Source organism: Barbus barbus (genome assembly GCF_936440315.1).
Source record: "Barbus barbus genome assembly, chromosome: 40".
NCBI lineage: Eukaryota > Metazoa > Chordata > Actinopteri > Cypriniformes > Cyprinidae > Barbus > Barbus barbus.
Window position 1 is genome coordinate 10,210,538 of NC_136718.1, and position 11,100 is coordinate 10,221,637.

Consider the following 11,100-nt stretch of genomic DNA (forward strand, 5'->3'; position numbering starts at 1 on the left):
GCGACTAGAACGTTAACCCTTCACATCCTGGTGAGTTTATATATAACTTTTTAAATATATATATATATAAACAAAAACATAACATTTCTGGTAAACTAGAAATATTCACCAAGTATGTATGTATATGTAATATATTATGTAAAAATCGAATGGTTTCAGCACTTACATTTGTGAAAAACAAAGTTTAGCGTACAGAGATGGAATCATAGCCCAAATAAGTAGTTTACATTTACATTACTTTTACATTTTGTCATTTAGTAGACGCTTTTATCCAAAGCGACTTACAAATGAGGACAACAGAAGCAATCAAAACCAACAAAAGAGCAACAACATGCACGTGCTATGCATGGCAAGGGTTTTTTTGTTTGTTTGTTTGTTTGTTAAACGAGTAGATAGAATATAGAAAAAAGACACCTAGTTTTTTTGGATTGTTTGTTTGTTTTTTAAGAAACAAGTTGAATAGAAAAAAAAGAAAGCTAGTGTTAGTTTTTCAAGAAAAGCAAGCAGTTAGAGAATAAATGTGCAATTGATGGAGGGTCAGGTGTGTGTGTGTGTCTGTTTTAAATAAAAAGAAGACAAATAGATAAAATAGAATTAGAATAGCGAGTGTTAGAGTTAGCGGGTCAAATGAAGGTGTAAACAATTTAAAAGTGTAAACTATTGAAAATGAACAGTATAAATCTCACAACTGGTAGACTTTAAATCACCCACATTTAGGCTAAATGGCACGTATTCACATATTACCACATATATAAATGTAGTTTAAGCATAAAATAAAATGCTAATTGAAATGGGCTTCATATGATTCACATTTTTTACGAAATACTTTAGACATGCGGTTTAGACTATGGGCTAAGAAAGGAATCACTGCTTATTGTTCAATCATAGATAAAGGACAATTGTTAGATTTTAATTCTCTAAAAGAAAAATTCAATTTAGAGTCCAAGGATTTCTTCAGCTATCTTCAGCTTCGACAACATTTCTGTCAGAAAATTAAAAAAGGGACTGATGGAGATCCAAATAAGAGTGCTCTAGTTAAAATATTCTCTTCAGGCTGAACCAAGGTGTCATGGTTTCCTGGGAAAGGAAAAACAAATATATTTGTAAAATAATTCTTGCTTCAAGTAAAAAAACTATTACGAGATGCTGGTATAAACCTAATCCACCACAAATACAAGACTGGATTGACATTGTAAAAAATATTTTTACTCTGGAGAAAATTACATTTTGTATAAATAACCAAAAAGATATGTTTGTTGGCTTTTGGTCCAAATGGATCGAGTTTATAACTCCTATTGAACCAAATGTGTTTTTGTTATAGAACATATGTTTTGTGTTTATATATAAATATTGTGCCTACATCCCCTTTCTTTTGTAAATAGTTTTTGCTATAATCGGAATATAATTTAAAGCAATATATTGATCTGTTTTTGTCATGAAGAACTTTTTGAGGAGGTTTTTTTTTCCCAGAAACGGGAATATAAGTTGGAAATGCTGTCATAAATAGATGTTGTGAATTGTATCTCTTTCCAATAAAAACTTAAATAAAAAAAATAAATAAATAAAAAACAAATGCTAAAATATATGAAAATGAAAAAATATATACATAGAAATTTTCTTGTTTATACAAAACTTCTTCCCAAAGGTTTTCTGTTGATTTGTATATGTGTTTTGTGTCTGTTTCAGTAAAACATACAGTGCCCTCCAAAAGTATTGGAACAGTAAAGACAAAATTGCTCTGTTGGCTGTGGAGTCAAGACATTTACAAATATGATTAAAAGATGAATATGAGACAAAACTACAGAATGGCACATTTTATTATTGGGGGATTCAACACATTGATGTTTTACCAGCTAAGAAGATCAGCACTTTTAGAGTTTCATCCCTCTATCTGATGTGAGCATAAGTATTGGAACAGTTGCCTCACAGGTCTTTCTAAGTGATCAGCTGTGTCCTGTTGCATTAATTCTTCAGATATTAAAAGCAGGAAATGTGTCGTATCAGTTATATCCATTACTTCTGAATTCTGAATCTTGCATTCGATGATGACACACACAAACCAGGATGAAGATGAGGAAGCTGACTTTGAGTGAAAAGCAAGCAATTTGGATGCTAAAAGAAAAGAGGAAGTCAATTAGAGCTATAGCAAAAACAAAGGGCATGGAGAAATCAAGAGTTTGGAAACCACCAGTGACACCAGCAACCAACGACTACCTGATCGGCTGAGAAAACAACAGTAGTTGATGACAGACAAATAAAAAAAACTGTGAAAATGAACCCTAAAAGACATGTCTGTAAAATCACCAACAACTTCCAGAAAACTGGGGTGATGCTCTGACAATCTACTGTCCTCAGGAGACTTTGACACAGAATTACAGATGCTACACAGCAAGATGTAAATCTCTGACCAGCACCAAAAATAGAAAGGCAAGATTAGAGTTTGCAAAAAAGCACAAAGGTGAGCCAGAAGAGTTTTGGAACTGTGTTTATGGACCGATGAGACAAAGATGAACCTTTATCTAAGTGATGGGAAAGCAAAAATGTGGAGAAAAAAAGGGAACTGCAAATGATCCCAAGCATACAGCCTCATCTGTAAAGCATGGTGGAGGTGGTGTCATGGCATGGGCATGCATGACTGCCTCTGAAACAGGCCCTCTCAACTTTACTGATGACTTAATGTATGATGACTGTAGCAGAATGAATTTGGAAGGGTTCAAAACCATCTTGCATACCAATATTCAAGAAAATGCCACCAGATTCATTGGGAAGTGCTTCATATTGCATCAGAACAATGACCCAAAACACCCTGCCAGTGCAGTCAATGAGTTTATAAGGGCAAAGAAATGGAAAGTCTTAGATTGCCCAAGTCAATCTCCAGATTTAAATCTGATTGAACATGAATTTCACCAGCTGGAGAGGAGAGTAAAGGCAGAAACTCCCCAAAACAAGCAACAATTGGAATTGGCTGCATTAAAGGCTGGGAAAAGCATTTCAAAGGATGAGACCAAGAGTCTGGTGATGTCTATGGGTCACAGACTCACTGCTGTGATTGTGCGCAAGAGATCTGCAACTAAATGGGGTGGTGATGGCGCAGTGGATAAGACACATGCCTTTGGTGTGAGAGACCCCGAGTTTGAATCCACTGTGAGACACCAATGTGTCCCTGAGCAAGACACTTAACCCCTAGTTGCTCCAGAGGCGTGCGACCTCTGGCATATATAGCAATTGTAAGTCGCTTTGGATAAAAGTGTCAGCTAAATGAATAGATGTAATGTAAATAATAGCTTTTAATCTTTTACAACTGTCCCAATACTTATGCTCACATCAATGAGTGGGATGAACTCTAAAAGTGCTGTTCTTTTTATTTGGTAAAACATGTATGTGTTGATACGGCTAAAAATAAAATGTGACATTCTGTAGTTTTATCTATTCATCTTTTAATCATATTTGCAAATGTCTTGACTCCACAGCCAACAGAGCAATTTTGTCTTTACTGTTCCAGTACTTATGGAGGGGACTGTATGCTTTGCATGAACTGATTTGATTCGACCAGCTTTGTTTCAGCACTTAAATGGTGCAGATGCCATTTGAAATAACCTTATATTTTGTTGAACAGTATGCATTTTCTTAATTGCACGTCTTCGTGATTATAACCTAAAGTGTAAAAGACAATAACTTGTCCTGTCTCCATTGTTCTTTTCTTTTGCTTTGTTTGATATGTATTGTCAGTTCTTTTGTTCAACTCTAAGATCAACTCAGACTGTGTCGAGTTGCTTAGATGAGCAACAAACTCTTTTAATAACTTTGCAGAAGAAACTGATTAATTTCTGTCAGAAGAATTTATTTACTCAAAAGTGAGCCATTGATTGCACTGAATGGATGTCACATGTTGAATGTTGTAGTCTGAACTAGAACATAAAGCCTTCACCGCTGCTATGCATCTCAATACATATCAATTTAAAGAGAATAAACTTACAAATACAAAAGAATAAACATACACTTCTCCCCCACGGACAATTTCACATGTAGTACAAACAATGTCAAAAAACTTTGGAATCTCAGTTTGTTTTCTTATCTAGAGTAAGAACAATGTGTTAACGTGTATGTTCATAATTCACACTTTAGAGAGGTTTTATGTTTATGGACCTGTACGTTTTTTGGGAAAAAGAAGTGTGCTTAATTGTATTAAATGTGCACTTGTAGTGTACTTTAAATCCTAAAAGTATATATATATATAAAAAAAAAAATGCGGATAATATAATATTAATGAAATAAAAGCTTTTAAGACTTTCATGACTACATTTCTTAACACATTTTTAGAAAGTGCACCTTTTCATAATGTCAAATTAAAGGTTTTACTTTAAAGTATATTTTAAATGATTGTTTTAATAATCTAAATAATAAATACTAAAGCATATGTAAAGCACTTGATTATGTAATTTGTTATTTGATGTTACACTTAAAGTTCATATATTTTAACTGTACTAAATTGCATCTTCATCATTACAAATGTTACAAATATATTTAAATACATGCTTCAATAGAAATGACATTAAAGTATTATATATACACTTCAAGCATATTTCAAAGACAACAGGTGTAATTACATATAAAAATGTATTTACGCAGGTCAAAATTCACTTAAGTTCAGCAAAATATATTGAATATACATTTAAACTAAAAAATATTTTCCTCTATTGTAAATATATGATGCTATTAAGTGTTTGAAAACATTGCATTCAGTTTGCACTTAAGTATATTCTTTTAAAATATATTATTTCCATAATATTTTTTTAAATATGCTAAAGTGTACATGTTTTTCGCAAGAGTTTATTTTCTGAAGAAATTCTCTGAAACACAACTAAGGGCAGCACATTTCCACCAATGTAGCTCAACTGTTGAGTGCTGGTGATATTCAATGATGATAAAGTGATATACCATAAATGAAAAAAAGTTTATGCCTAATCCAAAGCTCTTTTATCAAAACCCATCATTAAAAGCAACATGTGTGTGCAACATGGTTATATACTCCATCCCCCTCCACGGGAATGCACACACGCACTCCACATGGCTAAAAATGGCCCAGGCATGTAGTGATTAATTTGAGTAGGTATGTACATGTAGTATCACTATCGTATCAATATAAAACTTGTAAATCTGACATTTACTCTATTGTGAGTGTCAAAAAACACAGTATAGTGATTCGCCTGGTACCTACAAGTTCACTGAGTGATAATGGCCAATCAAGTTATCACAGACGCAACATGGTCAAGCATATCAGGAGTGACTTCTGCAGGAAATATGATAACGTCCAACCGAAAAGTGTCTGGTCAATAGATTGCTATCGCCGAATGTCCAGTAGGTTTCGGTGGGCAAGCCGTTAAGGCCACAGGGTCTCGTACCTCTCTCATATATATAACTGCATTCTCTCATCATATCTCTCAACATTTCCTCTTGCACTCTGTCAACATGTTTCTCTGTTTCCTGTGTCTATACTGCCCTCCCTTTATCCCTGCTCTCTAATGACCTGGCCCATCCCCCCTCCATTGAAATGTTCACATGTGCACACAGCAGACAGTGTTTTTCATTGTTAGAGATGACTGCGATGATAACAAAGCGGAGCAAGTCTGGGTTGCTCTCGCTTTCTAACTGTGCAGAGTTCTGAAACTTCTTTCAGGTGAGGAAGCGAATCACATCTTCAAAGGCCATGAGATAGAGGTTAAAACAATCGCTTCTCATTCTCATTGTGTGCTCGAGCAAAGCCTGCACTTATGATGAGAGAAGGGAACAGCAACTCAGAGAGAACAAATGTTTCCTCTAAATGTGAATGTAAAAAAACAGCGCTCATCCCTTCCTGTACATAATTTCACACTCAAAGACGTGTTAGTGGCTTTGAAACCACAAGGGATATGGTGCATCAAACACTTCATGGAGGACAAGATCAGGATCATCTTACGGACGTCATGTTATCTGTTTCTGAAGAGTAATAAGAAGGAGTGTGTGATGCATGTGCACAGCTCTGCTAGGTCCACCCAAGTCTCTTATCAGTGCTGAACAGAGCTGCTTCAATGACGGCCTGACGGGTTATACAGCAGGTTGTTGCTGTTACCTTGGGGCTCAGGCTAACCTACCTTCCCACACACTTCCTTCTTGCTTTCTAGCCTTTATTTCAGAGCCATTAAAAATGTCCAATTATGACACTGATACATTTCTAACAAGGGAACAAAAAATAGTAATGTAAAAAGTGATAACATGCAGCAATGTCTATCTAACCATTAAATGAACTGGTGCAACCTTATGTGATCAGGATGATATGGTCGTATACAATTTTTTTTTACTTTATTTTGTTTGATTATTTTATTTTATTTGTCTGCAGATATAGACATCCACAGTGGCATCTAAAAGTTTAGCCAAAAATGACTGAAAGCAGTGAATAGCATTGACTGGTGGAGTGTCATGCCTTTTTAGCCTACTGTATAGTTTTTCATTTTCTACCAAAATAAATAAATAAAATAAGTAAAAATATATCATTTGTTGTTGCATGAATTTTGTAAAAAAAAAAAAAAAAACCTGTTTTCATGCAATATAAAATGAATAAAATCTCTGTTCAGTTCGTTCTCAAAGAGTCACATTCTTTAAGAAGTGGCCACAACACATTTGACTCTTCAGATTTTTATTTTATTTTATTTTATGCAGATTTAGAAACCCACAGTGATATCTTAAAGGGATGACAAAGGAATTGTGTCATTATTTACTTACCAAACCATATGGTTTTTGTGTTCTGTGTTTATTTATTTATTTATTTTGTCTATACAGTAACTGTGTAACTGACTTTCATTGTATGGGCAAAAAAATTGTATGTTCTTAAGGAAAAAAAGAAAGTCAAACAATAGTAAGTCTGAATACAAAAGGTGAAAAGTACCCAGGTGACCTACTACTTCGAGAAAGATTCCGATGCGTGCATCTGACAGACATTTTACTATCCCATGAGGCCACAGTAGAGAAGTTGTGAATGCCAGTGCAATCAATGCTATGTGTCACATGGCAATGACAACATGACGAGTACTATATCATATTATTTCATTGATCTTTTCAGACCTGCATTTTTTGGATGCACCTTCTGTTACATTATCTGAAAGTGTTGAAACGTGTTGAACATGGTCATCACCCAAACACAGTCTCTGACACAAAGCGCAGGCTTCCATGATCGCTTCATCGGTGGTTTGACTGTGAGTCAAAGCTGTTTATCACCTTCCTGAGCTAATATAAACCAACCATCTGCTTTTAACCAAACATAAAAAACATGCTCCCCTTAACCCAATACAGTCCCCAATTCAGCAGCGCAGAGGGGGAGAAGGCAACCGTAGAGCTGATTTTGTGCAGCGGGGACTGTTCTGGTGAGGAAATCCACTCCAGATGTGTACAAATCGCCCCCTGCTTAATTGCCGTTGTTATCAAAGATGTTTATTTTTGCAAAGCATTGGTAACTTTTGTAGGAGGTGACAGGATCATTTGAGAAAATGTGCCAGATTTTGTATAAATCAAACTAACAGAGGTCTAGCATTGAAAGGCAAAAGCCAAACAGGAGGAATTAGGATGACACCTAAACCTGTTAGAGGTTTGACTACTGGCTACCTACTCATAAATAGCCACAGATGTTCCCCAATGCCCTTCAAACACTTCGGTCGGGCTTTTTTTAGTGTGCATGTGTGCGTTTCCCCCATTCTGTTTCCTCTCATCATGGCATTCGTATAAAGAATCAAATATTGGCTTTGTGAGTCCCATGGTTAATCACAGAGTAATTAGGAGCTGGTACTGCAGGAACGCAGGGTTGACTTTGCTTTGAAACTCACTCTCCCCTTGTTCCTCATAATAGGTTTTTTTACAAGCACTTTTGAGGTGGCGAGAGAGGAGAGGTTTTACTGGGCCGGCAGTGTGGTGTGTGGCGTTTCACAGAGCACTTTAAAATCAATCTGGAGCATCTAAATGACAGACCACCACTCCACTGTAATCAACCTGAATGAAGCCCAGCCGCAAAGCCCAGAAGAAAAAAAAAGAAGAACATAAATAAACAAACAAGCAGATAATGACTCCTCAGATAGCTTCTTTTTAAATGGGTGTGTTTTGGATTCAGAACTAAAAGACAAAGACTGAATGTGTGGATGCTGATGTCTAACAGAAGCTGTGTGTAGGCTTGTTTGTTTGTGTGTGTGAATGAGCGAGAGAAAGCGGCCACTTCCCAAATTTAATGAACTCTTTGATTTTTGAACCGCATCCTTCTGGACTCAATCAAGTTGGTCATGTTCTACATTTGGCTTCAGCATATTTATTTAGTGTTTTCAAACTACTATGCTGATAGGCAAGCTTTAATTTCAACTAAATATTTGGTCATGCCGTTGTAAATACTCTGCACTTTTGAAGCATTCACCACAAAACATTTTCAGAAATTTTCAGTGGAGTTACTTGTTATTCCTATTAGCTGTTTAGGTCATTTCCACTGGAGCAATAATGTTTTTTTCCTTAGAATTAATACAATAATCATGTAATATCCTTAACTAATATCTGAACAATTAACTTCATGTATTCATGGTAAAAATGAGAATAACATGCCCTGTACTAAGGTGAAAATTCATCTGTTTTTGGAGAAACTTTCTGAATCACCTCTCTATAAATTGCACTCTTAAAATAAAGGGACATCCATGGAAAATGTTCTTTGTAGTGGAAAAGGTTTCTTTAGATTTTTAAATTGGTTCATTTAAGAACTGTTCACTGAAAGGCTCTTTAGGGAATCAAAAATGCTTTTTTCTCTGGCATCACTGCAAAAACACCCTTATGGAGCCTTTTTTTTAAGAGTTTGTATGGATAAACAATAATATGTTCATTGCTGCATATCATTCCATGATATTGGAATATTGTTGTAATTTTATGAGTCCAGTTCTTTCTACAGTCTTCTTTCCCTGAAATTTTAAAAAGAACATTTTAAGAAGTTGTTTAGAGGAAGAGAAACACTTCGGAAAATCACTGCTTTAATATTTCTGTTTTTTAGGCTTAGAATGCAACATAATGCATAATTTTTAGTACATGATAAGATCATCTCTATATGTAAAATAATGCCAGCTGTAAACTCTGTAAAAAATATATATATTATTAATTTATATACTTACTTAGAAATGTGAATTCTTTTGTTTGGATCAACTTCAGCTGCTCCCCAGCTCACTCAGCAGCACCCTCTCTCCTTCACTTTACGGCGTGTGAAGTTTACCTGACCTTCTCTTCACATCCGTATGTGTGCTGTTTGGAGAAATCGTCTCTGACCACTGAATCTGCCTGAACACACGATATAGCTCAGATATTCTGATACCATAATGGAAGTAGTAAAAGTAAAAACAGTAAAAGTTTTCTACAAACAGTAAAAGAAAAAGAAATGATAAAATATTAAACAACAATAACATTTGTTGTTGCACAAAAAAAAAAAGAAAGAAAATTCTGTTCTAAACCACCTTTTATATCTAAAGCAATATAAAATTAATAAAATCTTGGTTCTGTTCATCCTCAAAGTGTCACATTCTTTAAAGAAAAATGGCCACAATACATCTGAATACATTTTAATTTAAGGAGTTGCACTTATGATTTATGGAGAGTTTCTTCAGCAGAATATAGAATATGTTTGGGGCTAAATGAATGGATGTAATAATTGTTCTGTAATTATGTTCATGCTGTTTCTCTTAACTTTTAAATGATCTGATGGCCATTGTTGCACATGTATCAGATATGCATCAAAAACATCTTTAAACGTTTAAGAAAATAAAAATAGATGAAAACAGTTCATCTACTTGTTATTTGACCAATGAGTAATTTTGAGTTCTTTCCGTGTCTTTTTTAATTGTATAAAACCCCAGTTCCTAACCTTTAATCATCTCTTACCACATAGTGTACAGTCATTTGGGATTTCCCTTTTGATCTTTCTTTCTTGTCTGCACACATAAGTCTTTTAAAATATAATTTAATCTATTTAGTCTAAATTTAATGTGGTGTACAAACTATTACTATGCCAAGTCTGACATTCTGATTTGCATTGTTTGTAAATGATGCTAAGTAACTCAAAAAAGGGCTTCATGGTAACATCTAAACTTATATATTAGTTTAATTATATATATATATATATATATATATATATATATATATATATATATATATAATTGAATATGACTTAATCAGATGACATTAACGGGGTGATTATTAAGGGTCAAACTTGTGCTTTTCACAGTCCATTTAGCTTATTAGTAAAATCTAAGATCTGATGCTTTTCATGTTCCTCTCAAGCGACTGTTAGCCTTGGAAACTCTTTTAATGAAAACGTTTTTAATGAAAACGTACGTTTCGACAAGTACCACGTTTTCTGTGTATATGTATAAACGTTTCTTAGAGAATTTGATAGAAAATCATATATTTTCAGATATTTAAATAATTTATTTTTAAATAAAAAAATAACGTAGGCTAATTAATATTATTTTGTACAGGCTACGTGGCTGTAAGCTAAATGTGTATTAAAAGAGAATGGCTGAAAATAAATGTAGCATAATATAGATATTTGTTTCTTTTTAAATTCAGATATGCACATTCCTAAGTTAAAACATCTCTCATGAACTTCCCCTCCAACTCACAAAACCCGCTACAATTCCGTTTCAAAACTCCCTGATATTATCACTCCAAATTATCATTCAGCATCCAGACATTTTTCGTAATTTTTAAGATATATAATTTCACAACAAATCTCATAAATTCACATTCAGAAAAAAAAAAAAAAACTCCTGAAACCTTTGTATACATTTCATTTCACTCAGGTGCAAGAAGGGCTCCTGGAGGCTTTTCTTTTTTAACATAAAAACTCACCCCTTTGCATTGAGCATGTCGAGAGGCTTATTGAAGACCCTTGCTCCCCCACCCCCTACTCTCTTACACACACACACGCGCTGGTTGGAGGGGGTTGGGGTGGTGAGGAAACCGGCTGGTGTGCCCTGGAAGTGATTCTTCCCCCAAAACTCAAGGTGAAACGGGGGTATCGGAAACTACACGTGGGACCTGCCCTCTTCATCCTTC

The 11,100-nt window shown here is 34.7% G+C and overlaps 1 long non-coding RNA gene across 1 annotated transcript; it reads right to left on the reverse strand.

The window, feature by feature from the left end:
* Positions 1-7,444: 7,444 nt before the first annotated feature.
* On the reverse strand, positions 7,445-11,100 carry LOC306860105. Its single transcript, XR_013783359.1, has 3 exons — positions 10,894-11,100; positions 9,165-9,327; positions 7,445-8,957 (listed from the first exon to the last, which is right to left on the reverse strand). It is a non-coding gene; the product is annotated as an uncharacterized lncRNA (long non-coding RNA).